The sequence below is a fragment of the Lagopus leucura genome, unplaced genomic scaffold (genome assembly GCF_019238085.1).
Source record: "Lagopus leucura isolate 7727_CA_CO unplaced genomic scaffold, USGS_WTPT01 Super-Scaffold_100021, whole genome shotgun sequence".
NCBI lineage: Eukaryota > Metazoa > Chordata > Aves > Galliformes > Phasianidae > Lagopus > Lagopus leucura.
Genome location: NW_024962274.1, coordinates 8,249,516 through 8,268,557, shown reverse-complemented (window position 1 = coordinate 8,268,557; position 19,042 = coordinate 8,249,516).

Sequence of the window (19,042 nt, the reverse complement as noted above, 5' to 3'; positions counted from 1 at the left end):
CCATGTTATTTTTAAAAGGAAGTAGAAAGAAAAAAAAGAAAAGAAATTCCTTGCCAAATCTATTTCTTCTTAAAAATGTGAACAGCACTTAAAGAATAATGTGTCTGTGGAATACAGTATTTTAGGGAATTTAATTTTTGAGGACATGTTCTAGTGCCAAGACACTCTTAGAAACAGACTTCAGGAATGTCAAAATGCAAACAAAAGCAACCATGGACCAAGGTCTGTCAGATTAGTGTGAAATAGCTCAGGACAAGCATCTGTCTTGAAAGAAAAGCAATAATGAGACTTAAATTCACTAAATGATACAGAGCCAAAAAGCTGAAGTCAATGATACTATAATTGTGGCCACAAGATAATTTGTTTCATACATAACATTCCCCTGCTCTCAATTAAGACAGATATGTTAGGACTACAATATAAAACTTTTCTCAGGGGGAGGTTTCCAATTTTCACAATTTTTTATTCATGTTTAATTCCATTCTGAAACTAAAAATGGTTGGTGTAGCAAATACAGTAAATATCTTTACAAAACAAACAGTTCTGATTTCCTTCTGCATTTGGTGGAACAAACTTCCAGTTACCCTAAGTGTAACGTTAGCTCCTGACTTTGAGACTAAAAAGCTGTCAGTCTGCCCCTCTGCTGCCATCTGTCACACAGCATCAGGATGTAATAGAATATTGGTGGGAAGGTTCAACCATTACTGCCATACCTCCCATCTACCTCTAATGCCGGGCACCAGCATAATAAAACAGGAGGCATTACTTTTAGAGCAGCTCCCATATGTACACACCATACAGAGTTTGAAAAATGACCAAAGGAAATACCCACTTTGAAAATAGTTGATTGCTCAAAGACGTGGAAATGCTTCAGGTGATTTTGAAATTTTGAGGGGGGAGGGTCTTGACTGCAGAAACACCAGAATTCATAGTTTTTTGTTCCTTCTTACTATTTTCATTTTGAGAGACATCGTCCACAAGTGCACATTAATACAGCACATCTAAAAGAATACACATAATAAAATTATTTTTTTTTAAAGTTTAAAAGATACTTATCTATCTCTCTATCTTCGTTCATTTCAGCTTGAAGAAAATATGAGTAAAACAGACCACTTTTTCTCAGCCAGAAACAAAAATCTTACAGACGGCTTCACTCTGCAGCCTGAAAGCCCTATGTGGGTGCTATTCAAAATCTCTCAAGATCTTTGTGTATAAATTAATTGTTCTAAAAGCTGATCAAATCACTGTCATTGAAGAAAAAATGTTAGCTATTGGATTGGTCTCACCAGAAGATATTTCTAACAAAACTTTACATTTTATAAAATCATGCAGATGCTCCTTGTATTCAACATACATTAATAAATGAACTCATTATAAATATCAATGCACCATAAATAAACTGGACTCTAGTTTAAGGATAAAGGTTCATGTTTTCTGGCCAAAACTGCCTTTTTAGTAGAAATCTCTTGAAATATGAAATGATATTCAATTCTCCTTAAGTAATACATGTTAATGAATGTAGGACTACAGCATATATTCTGGGCAACTGCAAGCTTGTCTCACATACACTGCAAGCCAACCAAAATCCAAAATTCATACACTAGCCACAGATTAGGCTCAATTAATAGAGCCCAACTGCTTTAACCAATACATTAACTGGTTTTAATCTATTCCACTATAGAAGTAGATGGCCTAGAGTTGACTCATGCCCCACAGGATTTAAGAAAGAACAGAAAAGTGATAGCTATCTATTCAAATAGGTAATACCCTTAAAAGGATAATCGTCTAGCATGATGCAGTAGTACTAAATTCAGAAACGTGATGCTAATGTAAGAAAATGATACTGAAATGACAACCTAGGAAAGTGTTGGCTCACATGAGTCACCATGTGCCAGTAACAGACATGAAAATTTGACTTGCAATGATGAGACATTTGTAGGCAAGTATTCTTTCAAAAGAATTAAATTGCAGCTCCCCAAGATAATGAATTCTTTACATTGATGTCCTGAACAAACAAGGACCTCTCTTCCTGTGCTTTAAATTCCTGAGCTAACAGATATGCAGCCAAATATCAGTTTCTGTGAAACAGATTGAAGCAAGTGTAAAATTCCTTTTATAGGAACCAACAGTAGGCTGGTGCTTGAAATAGGAGTAGTATTTTAAAATATCATCTTTCTTGGTTTGGAGCACTGTTTAAGAAAGTTGTGCTGTCCTTTGCTTTGACTTTCTATCTTACCAAAAGTATATTGCTTATGATCAAATGTCAGATTGACATGACTGAGTTATGCTGATCTGCTAATATTACCAGCTTTTCTGATCTGATAAGATGTTCATTTCAAAAATACTTTATCAAAGAAAGATGAAGGTCTCAATGTCCTTCTACCATGTTATTTAACATCAAACATGCTCATGAATTCTTCAGCATTGTTTTACTTTGATGTCTGCAGTTCTCACCAATGAGATACAACACTTAAAAATAGGGATGTTACTTTATTGCTGTTTATTTTTATTAATTTTATCCTGGTTTCAAAATGAGAATGAAAATATACAACCTTCACACTGGTTCACTCATTTTTTTTGTAGCTCTTCACACTATTTTCACTTCATTAGTTGAGTTCAGTTTGCTTTCAAACATATATTCTGATGGATAAGCTTGACCCGCTAAATTGTCAGCCAATCTGCTAATATTCTAGAATGAAACTTCAGCTACACTGCAGTAAAAAGAACATCTCTGCTTCTTTAGCCAAAGGGAGAAATACAGTGATCCCCACGCTTCCCCCTTTCAGCACTGGTACACAGAAAAGCATACTTGGACTCTGTAGGAAATATGACCAAGCAGCACATTATGGAGAAGTGAATATACAGGTTTAAGGAAGTAAATGAAATATCCTTGAAAATTATCAAATAAAACCACTGGGAAGTCTCAGTGCCTATACAGACTATGGTTTCATTTTTCATAACAGAAGTAAAAGCCAGAGATGACAGGAAGAAGAGAAAACTTAATAAAGATGGCTTCAGAAGGCCGCTGGCTTCCTCAGCCACATTTCCAGCTGGTGCACATCAGCAGAGCTCTGCTGAAGTCTAAAGCACCAGAGGTGCCAGCACAGAACCTAGTATTAATATCAACATAGATTACCTAAAGATGGGATAACTTGAGATGTCTAACACTGAGCTGGGTTTGTTTGTAATGCTACCACCCATATTTCCTACCAGTTGTCTGCTCATGGAAATGTTTGTGTAAAGATTACAGATCACTACATAAGAAACAAAGCCATGTTTAATTGAAAACAACTGTATAAATTCCAGAGTTGTCACAAAGCTACTTTTACTTAACTGTGCTTCTGTCCATACTTTGTTATAAGCTACCAAAAAGACGTAGTAAATTTAAACTCCGCTGTTCACAACAGGCGTGGGATGAAACCTGAGCATCACTGACTTGCATACCATTGCATATTGAATGTAATCTTAAATTTATGAGGTAAAAATACAGAACTGACAAGAGCTCTAAATCTACTGTCCCTGGCAAGTGACTTCTGCTTCTCTATGTCATGAATGGCGTCATACTTCCATTTCTAGGAGGAAGTTCCTTCTTCTAGCTGAGAGAAAAGCCATGAAATAATCATTAGCATCAGGATTAATAATTATTCTTGACTGCTTATTCTGAGTTACTAAAGGTAAGTGATATAGTTTTCTATGCCTTATATAGAGCTTTGTATGCAGATTTTTAGCAAATATGAATGCATTTTTTAAATTTGGACTCTGTAGGAAATATGACCAAGCAGCACATTATGGAGAAGTGAATATAGGAGGTTTAAGGAAGTAAATGAGAAATGATGCATTTTTTATATGCATTCAAAATATTTTCAACTTTTAAATACATAAGCACAGACCAACAACATTACACTCCTGGGATGCAATACGTACAGTACCAAATGAAAAATCATTCGATTAAAATATTCATTTTCAGCATCTGTATTTTCTGCAAGACCGTATTGATTCTGAATTAATTTTCTTCCAGCCATACAAAGTATTTTCAGCTTTCCTTCCAAAATAGCTTTTCTTTAAAGAAAACATAATCTAGTAGACTAAGCATAAGTCAAAATAGAAAATAAACCTAGTAGAAAATAAGAGGACCTATTTCAGTTGATCCAAGGAAACATTTAGGCGTGTACCTTGGGAAGTAGTTTATAATTTCTGGGTTTTCATAAAGAATTAAAAAAAATGCAAATGTTGGTATTTTCAAAAAATAGAAATCCCCTGTTTAGACTGGCTTCTGTGCTCAGCATTACATACAGTAATGTATACAAGAGCAGCTAAAAAAAAAAAAAAACACTAGAACTTTTCTTCATGTCATAGGCAAAGGCAGATTAATTCTCACAATGTAATTATTCATTTTTTCCCCAAATTTCACTAGTTAAAAATTTAGCAGCACTAAGGCTCCACTGACAGAAACCTGGGGTACTCTTTTCACATAAGGACTCATAACAAAAAAAGACTGCTGGCTCACATAAAGCAGAGGAATTTCGAGGACCCAATTCTAATAATAATCCACCATTGGATCAGAATTACTATATAATTATAATTACGTAAAATGCAAATGTGATTTCTCAGAGTCATCAACAGCAGTCTGAAATGCCGTTTATCTGAAGACATAAAAGACAGAAGTGCTCCCCTCACAAACTACATAGCACTGAATTTGCCATCTATCCAGCAAAGCACAGTGAAACCACAGTTCCTTACAGAAGATGCCCTATTTAACAAGCAAAACTATGAACACACAACATGACTAATATGCCTTCCCCCACTCCTGATAACTGAGCAAGGACATGTAAGAGAAGCACGTCTGAGAGAATGCTGGCACTCACAGTCCCCTCAGTGTCAAGAAATTATCAGAAATATCTACCACAGGGAACTAGGCAGATAATGAAAACAAAAATGATCTGAACCTCAAGGATAATGATAGCTAACGTCTAATTACTCGAAATGAATTTTTGATGACACCTCCTCCAGCCAATTAGTTTGCTAGTCACCAAAGAGTGCTTTTGGCAAGCAAGGTTAAGCAGAAGGCTGGAAAAATAACAAGGGAAAATAGGACTGAAAATGCTGGAGCCAGAGGGGTCCCAGATCTCCAGTCACTTCTCTCAGAGACAGGAGTTGTTCTGTGGCAGCCAAGAGAGTTAAGATGACTTAAAACCATAGTGAAAGAGGATCGGCGCACCTCCCACAGCAGCTGTGAAAGTCAGGCATCCTGTTGAGTATTACTGTCCAGGCAACACCTGCTAACAGCAGCCAGCACTGTTGCCTCTCCTCCAGTGCCATCCTCAGTGCCACACACAGCTGCTCAGCCTGTTCTGCTATTTGGCATCTAGAGAGCTTGCACAGAGATCCTGTAACATGATATCCCATCATGTCCCCTACATGCATCTTCACAAGTCTGGCCCCTGCCACAATCTTCAAGGCTTTGTTGACTGTGTGAAGGTATGCACATTCATCTCCTGTGACCTGGTCTTCAGCTTTGGCAAGAAAAGATGAAAGGAAACCAACGCTTTGGTTGCTGGTCAGCAGTAAAATAAAAAGTAGCAAATAAAAAGTAGCTATTAAAATAGTAGAAACAAGACATATGAAAGGCCCTGAACTGCAGATATATAAAACAGCATGGCTCCATTAAATACCTCTTGAGCAGTTCCAAATGCCAACACCAATGACAGCTGGAATGTAAGTTACACTTACCTTTCAGAGCCCACTTTGTCTTTTCAGAACATTAGGTGGCTATGGAATTCATGCTTACTAAGGTTCTCAGCTATTTCTCTAGTGCAAAGGGAAAAGAGGCATAATGACTGCTGAAAAAGGCTAAGGGAGTTTTCATTCACTTGAATTTAAAAACTCGACCTGTGCAAAACTGTTTGTCTGTTCTTTAAAACAGACCATTGCAAAAAAATGTTTGTGTGGGAAGATGGAAGGATGGGAATGGCAGGTTGACAAGCAGGCATGATTTCTCTTGATTTTTCTCCTTTCAATTACAGCTTTGGTCAGTAAGGCTCATGTTTTTGACTTGGAGCCAGAAAGACCCTTTTTTTTTAACCATAGCCAGTGTTTACCATAGCGAAAAAATACCCAGCACAACTCTATCTTGTCATTTTCACTAATCCTACTAAATCCCACTGGGATTATTTTTTCCTTGACTATAAATTTGTTCTCACCCAGTAACCTACCACCTGTTGATCCCAGTTATTTCCGAAGCTTGTTACAGATAGGTTTAGTTACGATGGTTTTTCTCTGTTCCATGAAGCAGAAGCACTATCTGATATTTGCACAAAGCAATGGTCATGCATTCTGAGAAGGCAGTAAGACACCTCGTATGCTATAGAGATGTTTATTTTCAACTTTTCTGTAGCAACTAAGAACAGTGTAGAAGAAGCACAGAAGTACATAGAGGACATAAAGGAAAGGTCTCAAGTCTAGTGAAGGTCTGAGGTGTAGTGTATTTCTCAGTACAGAAGAATATAAACAAATCAGAGCATTAGTTTCAGACTTGCTTGACTTAAAATGAATTTCTGCAATCCCATCAGGCACTGATATTGACATTTCATGATATTTGAGAAGCTATTTACACTCTGTACACTGGACATACACCAGACAGTTTACTTTCAATACAAGCAGTTGGTTACTCATTTGTGAAGCCAGGATAGGACAGTGTGGTCAGCTTATGACTCTTAAAGACTACTGAACTAACATACAATATCAAAAGAGCTCCTGGAACTCCCTCTACTTTTTGGGTTTGACTGCAGTTACCACCTGAACTACATTTTCTTATCAGACTAACTAAGCAAAACAAACCAAAGGCGCCCTGAAGAGCAGCCTCTTGCTCAAAGCAGAACTGAACTCCAATTTAGATTAAGTCGTTCATGTACTTTTCCAGATGGGTTCTGTTTTCAAAGACAGTGATTGCACAACCTCTCAGGGCCCTGCTCCAATGCTTGGCCATCCTCATTATGAGGGTGGAGGGAGGAACCTCAAAAAACAACCTATTTTTTACAGCCACTCTTAGAAGACACAGCAGCGATAAGATCTGAAACAAAGTAATGAACTGTGTTATGTCTGAATATCTTCATGCTACACAGTAAAGACTCTTCTTGCTAGTGATGGCAGGTAGCATGAATTCAGGGTTACTTTACATCTGAACATATTACAGTAGTTATGGCAAACTCATGATGAAAGCATACACCAGTACAGCACAAACATGGTGTCACCATTTCATCACTCTCAAATATCCTATCTATCGAATTAGAATTCAACCATACTTTTTTCTTTTTTAATGCAGATGTAACTCAAAATATTCTTGTGATAGCTTTACCATAAGGCCTCTACTTTTCAGTTCTCCATAATTTAGAAAAAATTGTGTCCCTTTCAGACACTTTTGTACACTAGCGACCTTCAGGCAAGAACATATCATTGATGTGTTTATAATCTAACCTTCAACAAGAAAAAACAAATTAACAATTTGAAAAAGTAGTCATTTGATATAGCTCAGTTCAGTTATGTTTATTTCCAAATAGTGACTTGAGTAGGGCTGATTTAAACCAGTGACAAGCACTGTTTTCTGTTGTGTAACTAAACTAAGGCTAAATTAACAAACTCCCTCAGTTTGTAATCAGGTTATAAAAATAAAGAGCAGCAAACAGAAACCAACCTGTTTGTTTTGTAAGAAATGCATGTGCTGTAAGCAAACCTTAATTAGACCACATAGTAAGAGACTTTTATAGATGGGTTTTTATAGACATTTTTCCAGACATGCTGTGCTCCTGATATTCCTTCCCCAAGCCCCAATCCACACCTTGCTAAATAACGTTTATAAGGCTAATTAAATAGGCTGGTGATTCAGTAGTAATCCTATTAAAGGAACAGAATCTGGCTTTCTTACTACATCATCCTCCCTTCTGTCTAGTAGGATTCCATAAAATGAGCTACTGGTAAGATCTTAGGACACACCTACAATGCAGAGCCGAGTGTCATCCTATAAATGCTTCACCTCGTTCTGTATGAACTGGATTGTCTACACAGTCCAGCAAAACACCAAAAAAGGACACTAATTCCACTGCCAGAAGCAATATGGCAGCAAGAGTATTGTACTGGACCCAAACAAATTGCATACTTTTCTGCTATACTCCTCCAACTTACGTAGCAAGGAAAGCCAGCATTATTCATTAGAAACACCATCTGAAATCTTTTCTGTCTAAATTTTATTGAAAGATAAAATAAAACTCCATCACTGAAACGAGAATTTAATAGGGATCTATAGAAATTACCATCCAAATAGAGGAATTCATTTGAGAATGATTTACTTCATTTTATTGTAGTATTGTTAAATTTAAGGAACACTTCCATAGGAGGCATGCGAGCCCATTAAAGCTGATAACAAAGGTCCTACTATTGAAATTGAAGCCACAATTCCCTAAGATGACTTAGAAACCTTAGAGACTGGTTACAATGCTCTGTTCAACTCTGCAGGCATTTTCTGTGAAGAATAAAATATCGGAGAACCCTCTATAAATGATTAAAAAAGCTGCTCATGTTCGAGGATTACCACCTGTCTGAGAATTCCATTCAGTCACAAATTCATAAGAATGTGTCTGTTGAATACTCCTCCTGTTTTATCAAGGTAACGCTGGGATCTATGAAAGACCAGAGTCAGTTATTCCCACTCAGTTCTAGCATTAACATGGCACATCTTGGGAACACACCTTACAAATTTCATTGTACCTAGCAAGTTTTTGCTGCATTTACACAATTAAGAGGATTTTTCAGAATGAACTCAATACGTTAAAATAATTACAAGAGGACTCTTGACATACTGGATTAGTTGAGCAAAGGGGCACAACTACAAAGGCATCTGTACCATGATCAGACATTAGCATCTGGAATTCTACCTGCTATATATCCACCCTTACAAATACAGAAAGGGAAAGAGAGTAAAGTCCTTCAAGTATAAATACCAGGCTGAAAATAACATTCTCCTGGAAAATCCACCATTTTCTCAATGCAAAATTGTCTCTAGACATAATATCAAAACAAGATGGCAATTGTGGTTAAAGCAAAATAGAACTTTGTGAGAAAGGAACTAAAGGTCCAGGGCCTATCAACTGGCATGGGTGTACAGGCTGCAGCAATCTTTCCAATTAAGAAGTTTAAAGATACCCTCTACTTCCCCATAAATCTTCATCAATAAAAAAATAAATCCTGCTTTCTGTTATGGAAATTCACAGTGGCTTTTTTTTTTTTTTTCCCCCCTCAAATTGAACACCCATACTTAAAAATCAAAACATGATTTCTCTAGCTGGACATTCTAACTCTAATTCCTGCTGCTTCTGCTTTCATTAACATTACATGACTGGTTCCTGCAATAAAATTCTATGTAGCTGTCCCACAGACAGTAGTCCTCATCTCTAATCTTGAACTGAGAAACTAAAAATAACTAGAAATATACAAGATCCCTGCAAAGTTCAGTCCCACCCCTAATTTGTGGTTTGCAAGTACTGTTACAAGTTGGACCACAACCACTCCCCAAAATAATAAGACAATAAGACATTGCATAGCTTTCTGAGAAAGCACCAGCCAATGAAGAGTTAAGCTGCACAGCAGCAAAACACTTCCTATCTGAGCAATCCATGCCACTAAAATAACAATTGGTCTTATTTCCACCCTGCTTATAGGGAACCAGCAGGCCTTTTACTCGTTATTATTTATTTCTTTGATCTTCTCTCCCCTTGAACCTTACTGCACTTCCTTTTACAAGTTTTCCAGTTCTTTGGCAAAGGTGTACATATCAACACCATCTGGCTGCATGCAAAGAAACATTAGTACATGCCTCCCTTAAGACAAGCCTGCTGTGCTAGCCATGAGCCACTGACATGATTTCCAGTTCGACTTGGAAAAATTACTCACATTTCTTTACCAAAGAGGGAGGGAACAAAAAACCCAAACCCTCAACTGGATCTATAATGGCAGGGAACGTATGTCATGTTTCATGAACACAAAAATTCCAGGCTCAATTATGTGTTACTACTAGTCTCTCTGCCTGCCAAGCCACTGTTCTGTTTCCAATAAATACACAACAACATAATAAAAGCCCAAAGTACAGACCCTATACTTTGCTTTTAAGTACTACTTTACGCAGCTTGAACCATCATGGGACAGGTTTTGCATCTTCGGAAGTGTATTGGCAAACTTTGCAACTGTCACAGTTTTACTAAAATATTTAAATAAACCAAATAACAATAGGCCCTATTTACCATACTGCCGAGTGCTGAGCAACTCATTCTTTACAGCTGCAGACTTATGACAAAATAAGATTAGGAGCAGCACTGTTAAACCAAAGCCTGTCATTTGTTAGCTTCCACAAATACATATTTGTATGTCTAAATATTGTAGGCAGGGCTCCCATGACAAATTAAAGCTAATGAAACTGTATGCATCTCCTAATTCTTGGAATTGAGATAATATTAACACCGCATGCAATACTAAATGAAAGCTTGCTATGAGCCTTTTAAGTACAGTGCTTTCTTCATCTTAGTACCTTTGGCTATGCAGTCAGTTTCAGTTTATATTCAGACACTGTTCACTGTTAAGCTGCTTTGACTAATTAACCAAACTGAGCATTACATTGGTTGAAGTGTCATAATCTGTTCATGTCAAGCTCAACTCTGTCTAGTGATTTTGTTACAAAAAAAACCTCAAATAGAGACAGAGACAAATATTATAAGTGCGACTTCATCAAACCCCAAAAGATTCAAAGCTGAAGCCTAGCACCTGTAATCTCACAGCACAGGCCTCTCTACATACTTCATCTTGAAGAGATATCAGATCAAGCTTCTTTCCACTCTGGCTGTTGCACAGAGTGCAGAACTAAGTTAGGCCTTAGCTTGAGGACAGATAATGGTGATTTTTGTCTGAAAGTTCTAAATGAAATACATTTGAAGCTATTTGAAGCGATTTGTTACAGAAACAAAACATATGGAGAAAACTTGCAGTTGCTGCCTGGATGTCTGTTTTGAGGTCTGCATCTTGCAAAGTAAAACAGTAAATTCAGAGGCTTACTCTGCTGCACCAAATTTCCATAATCACGAACATGCTACAACCATGCACCATCTTGACATAACACCAGTAAATAAAATCTGCAGACAGCACAGGATTCAAAAGTAACCTGCTTCACTCATTCAAATACATCCATATACATCTTGCACGTGTCTGTGTAATGTAATCAAAGAAGGATGGAAATCTTCAGACTGCTGCAAAAACTTTACTATAAAAGCAGGGCTCCTGAAATCTGGTAACTAGAAATGCAAATAAACTCCCATAGCCTTAAAAATTTCATGGAAGTTGTTTTAAAGTTTGCCATTAATATTCTCCTAAAACTACAAATGGATGCTTTATACTTATTCTGCAGAAAACACAAATCTGTTCTCTTAAGATGCAGAGAGTGTGTGATTCAAAATACCCTAAATAAAAATTGAGAAAGCATATAAAAAGTGGTCCACACTGCTGATCCTGAAGACAGATGCTTCCTTACTACACTGGACAGTATCAAGCCAAAAATGAGAATAATATACCCTTTAATTTTTTGCAGAACAAAGTCATTGACAGTGTATTTGGAAGGCAGATACGTACAGATTGTATTATCTTTAGCATCTCATGCTGGAAGTTTGAAGCTTCTTATTCACTCATTCTCTCATAATTCTCATATAATCAAGTAGGGACCAAACGAATTATCAGGAAAGCAGGCTTAAAACAAGTAAGAAGGGAGTACTTTTTCCACACTGTGACCGATTTATTTTTTTTGCCAGAGGCTACTTTGTATGCCAAAGTCATGGACTGGTTCAAGAATAAAAATCATGATTTGTCCAATTTGAAGTAGAAGGTTTGACCAAGACCTATTATATAACAGGGCAAACAATCAGCAGCTCCAGAAATCCCAAAAACACTGAAAGATGGAAGCTAACAGAGCAAAGAGGGGGATGTATTGAACTTCACTTGTCTGGGTTTTTTTCGTTGTTTTGTGTTTAAAGCCTAAATAGATCTGTTGAAGGCTTCTTCTAGAGAGATGTCATTAGCCTAGCTGATGCAACTAGGTCTTCATGGAAGATTTCTCTCTTTTTTCCCCCCAATCACTTAATCTAATGGGAAAACTAGTGAAAGTGAAAAAAAAAAAGTCCAGTTTTGAAAACATCCAGCTTAGAAATTATTTTGTGAGATTTTCCAGTAGCTTAATTTTTTTCAAAACTAGCAAACCAAATAGACAATGTTTGTACAATCATAGCTTGTTAAAAGCATTTATTTCAAGTTTCTATCTCAATTTAACTACAAATGGGCTTTGTATCTAAATCTAATCAACCTCATGGAAAAAAAAAATGCTTGTCCTGTACTTAATTTCTTAGAACAGCTGAAATGTGCATTACTTAAATATTGAGTTGCAAGATACACGCTGATATAATGTCAAGGACGTTTCTGACTCTTGCACGTGAACAGGTACTATGGAACACAGGCAAGATAATATCCTTTACCATCGACTAGGATTCACTCCTAATCAAAGAAGTAACTATTTACTGTAAGAAAAGCATATTGATCAAGGATAGCATATATGAGTAACACATAACCAATGCAATTACACCAGTTTTTCATATGCTACAAAGTAGGTTATTTTCATCTCCTAAGCAGCTCTCTACATACCTACACACTGATGTCATTTAGTGCTCAAGCAGTGGTTGGTTGTCAATCTCTTAATTTCTGCAGTAGCAGATGTAGCCCTTATTCTTTATCATAGCATCACCTTTCTTGCTTTATCTGCAAAGAAGGCAGTCAAATTTGTCTCTGTTTACATCATCAGCAACAAAATTCAGATGCTTTTTGAAAGAAGAAAGCTAACTTTTTACTATGTAGATACTTTCCTTTAAAATTAACAAAACCTGAACTAGATATAGGTGAGTTTGATTCCATGAATAAATTAAAGGCATTTTAATTTTGAATGAGGTTCAGAGAGGAAATGGATGTTATCTAAGCAACCCACATTAAATTCCAATGGATTAAGTTTCAGATTAATTTTTTGGGGGGCTTTATCAGCATTATGTATAGTGTGATCCACAACCTGAAAGAACAGGTAGCTGGGCAAACATGAGAAGAAATTATTTGCTCGGAAGCTATTTCCAGATGACATTACAGCAAGAAAGTATATTTACTCTATAAGGTCTGGTGAAGTGCTACTTCCATTTCGTTTTACAGTTAACCAGGTTGTATAATGTTTTGAAACACCCCAAAATCTTGGCAGTTATAAGATTGATGGAGTTGCTAGGTGCTTCTGTTTGCAGATGAGAACAAGTGCTACAAAAGCAAGAACTAAATTCCCTATGCATTGGTGATACATTTTTGCTCAGTTAAGGATAAAATAAAATAATAGATTTCATAAGTAATTATGCAATATTTGACATATTACAAAGCCAACTCACAGCGAACTCAGATAAGAGCACAATATCAGGAAAAATGAACTTTAGTAGTTCAATAACAGGTCAGTGAGATTGGGAACAGGCTATCCACCACAATCTGCTACTTCATCCAGATTTTTCACATATGGGATTACCAACTGAAATTACTAAATCAGTTCTAATTCAGTTCTAATTAACTTGATCAAGGAATAATGACTTTCCAATGGAAAACCTTGTTACAACTCTGATATAAGATTGACACAAATTGTTCACTGATTCAGCAGTTTTCAGTGTGAAGTTCTTAAGGTCAAATGCAGGTTTCTGACAGATAAAGCATGGGTTTAGATAGTTTTCAGTCCAACCAAGAAAGGGATATGGATATATTTTTAACTGCACTGTCCACAGTGAATAATGGGATTATCTCTGGGCAAGGGGAAATCTATCTTTTGTTGCATGGTAATTGTGCAAAAACACTTTCAACCTCTTCATTCTCTTGCTTCTCTGCGTAGATAAAAAGAGAGAATGAGGATATTGCCGGCAAGTTTAAGAACTGGGCGCACCAAAGAATGATGGTGTGTCTTTCAGAGTAATGTTATTATCTATTCTGTGTGTTGCAAACCATATTGACATTTCAGAGGCCACCTGGATTTGCTGAGAGTAAAAACAGTAAATGTGTCTCAAAGAGGAGCTATAAGTCATTCAAAAGCATAAGCAAGGTATATAGAGTTTTAGAAATGCTCAGATAATAAGAAAATAAATGAAGTGTTAAAAAGAAAAAGAGGCTTGGAAGGCAGTGCTCTGCATCAAAACATCAAAAGAAACCCATAAGCAAGTTGATGAGATTCTGATTAGTAGTTACTGATCACCCAGCATCACACAAGTCAAATGGGAACAATAGAAGTGGAGATATCATGAAGGCAGGCTCAAAAAGGAACTGATCAACCTATCAGCTGCTACAGTGCTGTATCTACAGAACTTGAACAGTAAGCAGTTCATCTCCCCCAAAGTCTGTGTCAGCGGTGAAACACTCCGAAGATAAAAGGTAATTCTCTTTGTTTTATTGATATATATATGTATTTTTTAATATAGAGCAAAAGCAAAAGAGTTTTTTCCACTTACTTGAATTCTGTGGGTTTGCTTGTCAGTTCTTCCAGATGTGACCTTCTTAGTGAGGGTTTGGCTCCCCAGAATCTACTCACACTGCTATTAGCTGATTTTCAGGGCTTCAATGGATATCAACATCCCATGGGGCAAACCTGAGGGAAAGAAAAATCTCTCATAGACCATGCCTAGAAATGTTCTCCATGAAGGTAAAAAAAAAAAAAACAAGCTATATTCCACATTTTAGTGGACAGCTATAGCACAACCCATGCATGTTGTTAAATGTTGCCTGCATTGTTTTACAACATACAGATCTCTTAGTAATGCTTTACATATGCACGATTATTTTAACACTACATAATTGTATGCGAATTTGGCGTTTGTGAAAATGAGCAGACTATTAAAAAGGCCAGAATCTACTTTATGAAAGTCCTCTGCAAACAGCCACCTGTTTCACTGCTAAACCTTGAATTTCTGCCAGTGCCACTTGATCCTGTAATGGTTTTGTAATGAGTCTAAAGATCAACACCTCTACACTACAATGGAAGAAGACTAAGAAAGAGAGCTGGTATATAACGAGAGAAAATACAGCAAGGGCAAAGACATTTAGAAGGTTAAAAATGGAACGAGAAGAGAGAAAAGGAGGCAGAAGGGTGAACTATATGGTATAAAGAAAGGGAAAAAGGATTTTTTTCCACCTTTCCCCTTACTGTCTGTCAGTGCTGTCAAGTGCATATTTTACTTCTGCAAGAACTCAACTGCCAGCTAGCAGAAAAGTGGTCTATGTCACTGTCCTGATACGCAGCTTGCATAAATCAACAGTAGCACAACACATTCTTGGTTTAAAAATGCTTCAGCGTGTCTGAACTCCTGAGCTGGGCAAGAATACAAACACATGGAGCCTTATTCTACTGCACATTATTAGAAGCTGGAGTTCCAGTCACTGAGCCCTGCTTTGAGTACACTGTACAACCTCATTTATCTATCCTCTTATTATCCAGAAACATTTTGTGACAAACCATGTCCATGATATCTTGCATGAGCGTTCTCCTGAGTTTCAGTAAGAACAGATTCAGCACATAATGCTGTGTATGTACTTGCCTTGAAGAAGCAGGGCCAGATCATTAGCTGGCAAAAACTAGCCTCAGCAGAGCTATAGGTGGCACCTGATGTACTGGGTACATCACTTCTCAGCATCTGAGCCAGCCTGCAGTCAAGGGCAATTTTCACTTGGTTATACAAGAATTATATAAAGACATTATTGACAAAATGATAGAGAATTTCTAAGAAAGAATGCCTTTTTTTTTTTCCCTTAAGCTCAAGGAATGCTGTCAAATTTACTCTTCTTGTTGCCATAACATTTTTTTCCATGTAGATTATATCACTCATTATTTTCACATAAACACATCTTTTTTAGGGATCGACTACCTCAGCTGCTTTTTATCACACGTGCTATTATGTTATTCTGTTCACATCATTATGCTCAGGAGACCATCCCCCCTCTTCTATACGTTCTCATGCAGCAAGAGTTGGAATCACTTCTCACAGAAAATATCTATTTCTTGAGCAGAACTACAAACTAGAACTAGATTGAAAAGCAGGATTAAGTCATTCACCACAGACATGAAGAACTGTGTCCAAAACAGCGACTGGAGACAGTGCTATGGACAGATCATAATGGAAAAATATAACAGATTGATGAAATTGCTATGCTGCAGCACAAGGGAAAAAAATGAGAGAGACTTTGCTTTTGATCAGAATTTGAAACTCTCGTTTCTAGCCATGCCACTGTTTCCTGGGTAGCTATATGTGAGTTCTTTCACCTGTCTACGCTTCCCCATTCCCTGGTTTGAGCACAATGGAAACAATACTACCTGCCTTTGCAAATTATACTGAGATCTATGAAGAGAAGTATGGTGAATTGACAACTAGCAATACCACAATAAAGCGCATCTGCTAATTCCAGCTTTCCACATACCACTGTTCTCTACACAAAGTCACCTCCAACAGTTGTTTGTTTTTTTGCCAAAAAAGTTTCAAGTGATTACATTTATAATTTTAATAATGTAAGAGTTTTTACAGTAAGATATTATGCAACCAAGAATTCATTACGTTTCCTTTCAGATTTTAATAAAAGTACACTATGAATTATTTAAACTAAATGAAACTTGCCAAGATAAATGAATTTAGTACGTGTTGTGATGCAGTATATTCTGGCTTTAATTGTGTTTGCTGCTTACTGAGTATAGCAATTCACAAAGTCCAGTAATACATTTTTCCATCCTTCATAAACAACAGCCACAGGAGTGTTGCATCATTTTCATTCCTCAGAGATTTTTTCCTTTTTATTTTTTAAATAAAAAGTTGAAGTTAGGTTTTCACACATTCAAAAAAAAAAAATCAGCAAAAATGCCAGGCGGCTCAGGAGATTTCTTATACCACTTATAATTCAACTCTGGTCAACAGAACCCAAGAATAATCCTGACATAGTGAGTTTTCAGATGTTGCTGTGGTGAGAAAAAACAATAGCAATAATTTGGAACTATTTAATGCTCCTTTTAATGTAAAAGCAAGGTCCCAAGAAAGAAAATAAAATTTTGCCTCTGAGATGAGTGATAAAGAACCAATCCATTCCCTAAGTGTTGGTTTCCAGCACGCCATGTGAGATGTCCTGGGGCTCCACCAGGCCACCTGACAGTGCTCAAATTTCACATTAGTCCTGTATCCATACCTGCCAGTCTTATAAGGAATGCTTGGACGATTAGAGTACTTCATACAGGTCACTGAACTGGTCCAGAGGGAGACATCTTGGGCAATCTCAGGTTCACAAAACCTTAGATACAGTTATACATTATTTACCGCTGATCTGCTCAGCCTAACAGATCTGATGGCATTCCTAATAGTAATGAATAAATATATATAACATATATCCCCTTGTATGAATATTTATATACTATGTATGGATATACAGATGTACATTTAAAAGAATCACACTTTGCATTTACGGGTGCTGCCAAGACTCACAAATACCCCATACCAAAGACTACATTCCACACTACATAGGTAAAAATTCTCTTTTCCAAAGCATTTTGCAAGGTAAATTTTCTTGAAGAATCAGGTTGCAGAAAGCTGGTAGCTTTGGGTGTTCCTGAGAATAGCATTTTCTCTTAAGGCATTAATGAGCAAAAATTCTTGTGAAGTCTTATGCCATTGTTAGCTTTGTGACATGATGGTTCACTTTTAAGAGAATGAAATACTTTTTAGATTTCTCACATTTTAATGAAAGTTATGAATTGTCTGACTTCTGAATGTGCAGAGAATCTAATTTGACCCAGAAATGACTGCTGTACTGAAGTTCTTAATCAAGAAAACCACCACATTATCAGGGAGTAAGCTCAGTTTAGGAAGAACACTGCAACAGCTTCTCAGAATCAATTAATGCTTGTTATCTGAGATGATAGCATTTGAAACAGAACATTGCTGAAAGCTGGAACCATACCAATTTTAAGGCAAGCTCATATCTGCTTCAATGAACTGAAAAAAAAGTTAGTTTTTCTTCCCAACAAGCTATGAATAATGCTTATAGCATAAGTCTTAATTTTAAGTCTCTTTTTTTTAAAAAACAGTCTATAAAGAGAAGCCTTTATATTATAGTGATTCCTGAATGTTTCACAAGATGTTAACTTGTGTTCACTTAGCGATCATTCCGTTCAAGAAGGCTGATTTAATACTTGGTGTAAATAGAAACTTCACCACTGTGGCAGAAAGCATGACTTTTAAGTTTCTCTTTGGCCAAATTTAATAGATCCTCAACCCAAGTAAGAGTCAAGTTTAGACTTAATATCCTCAACGTAACAGCTGAGGTGTAGGTGAGTCAAAGTCAGTATAGAGCAATCTCGCAGTTTCTCTAGGTTGCCTTCAGTAACATAGGCTATTCCCATATAATTACATCAGAAAGACACTGATACATCCAGCACATGCTGCTGTATGAGAGAATATAGAGAAGAGAATACCATATCCAATTGATCCTTCAGGGAGATTCGAAGGAGAATGAATCCATGTTTGGAATTCTGCCAGGACACTGGAGGTCCCATGCCTTTTTCTACAAAAAGGGCCATTGGATTGTTAACAAGCATAGGCAATCAGGCCCTTGGTTTTCTGTCTCACCAGTAAGACTACCCTACGTGTTCATTACACTCACACTTGCTTTAAAATTCTCTTAGCTTCTATTGTTCGTAGGTCTCTTTTTCTTATCAAAATGCATTCTGTTACTTATTCACTGCAACTGACTCATCTAACAACACATAGGCCAATTCATAAATGAAGAAATGCTACACTGGCAGAAAGAACAGATAGAACAGTGCCGTGTGTTCCTAATATTTCTAATGCCTAACATTCCTCATGCTATGTGCCTGAGATTTTTTCCCCCTCAGATTAGATCACTGAAATCACAAGACTTTTTTTTTTTT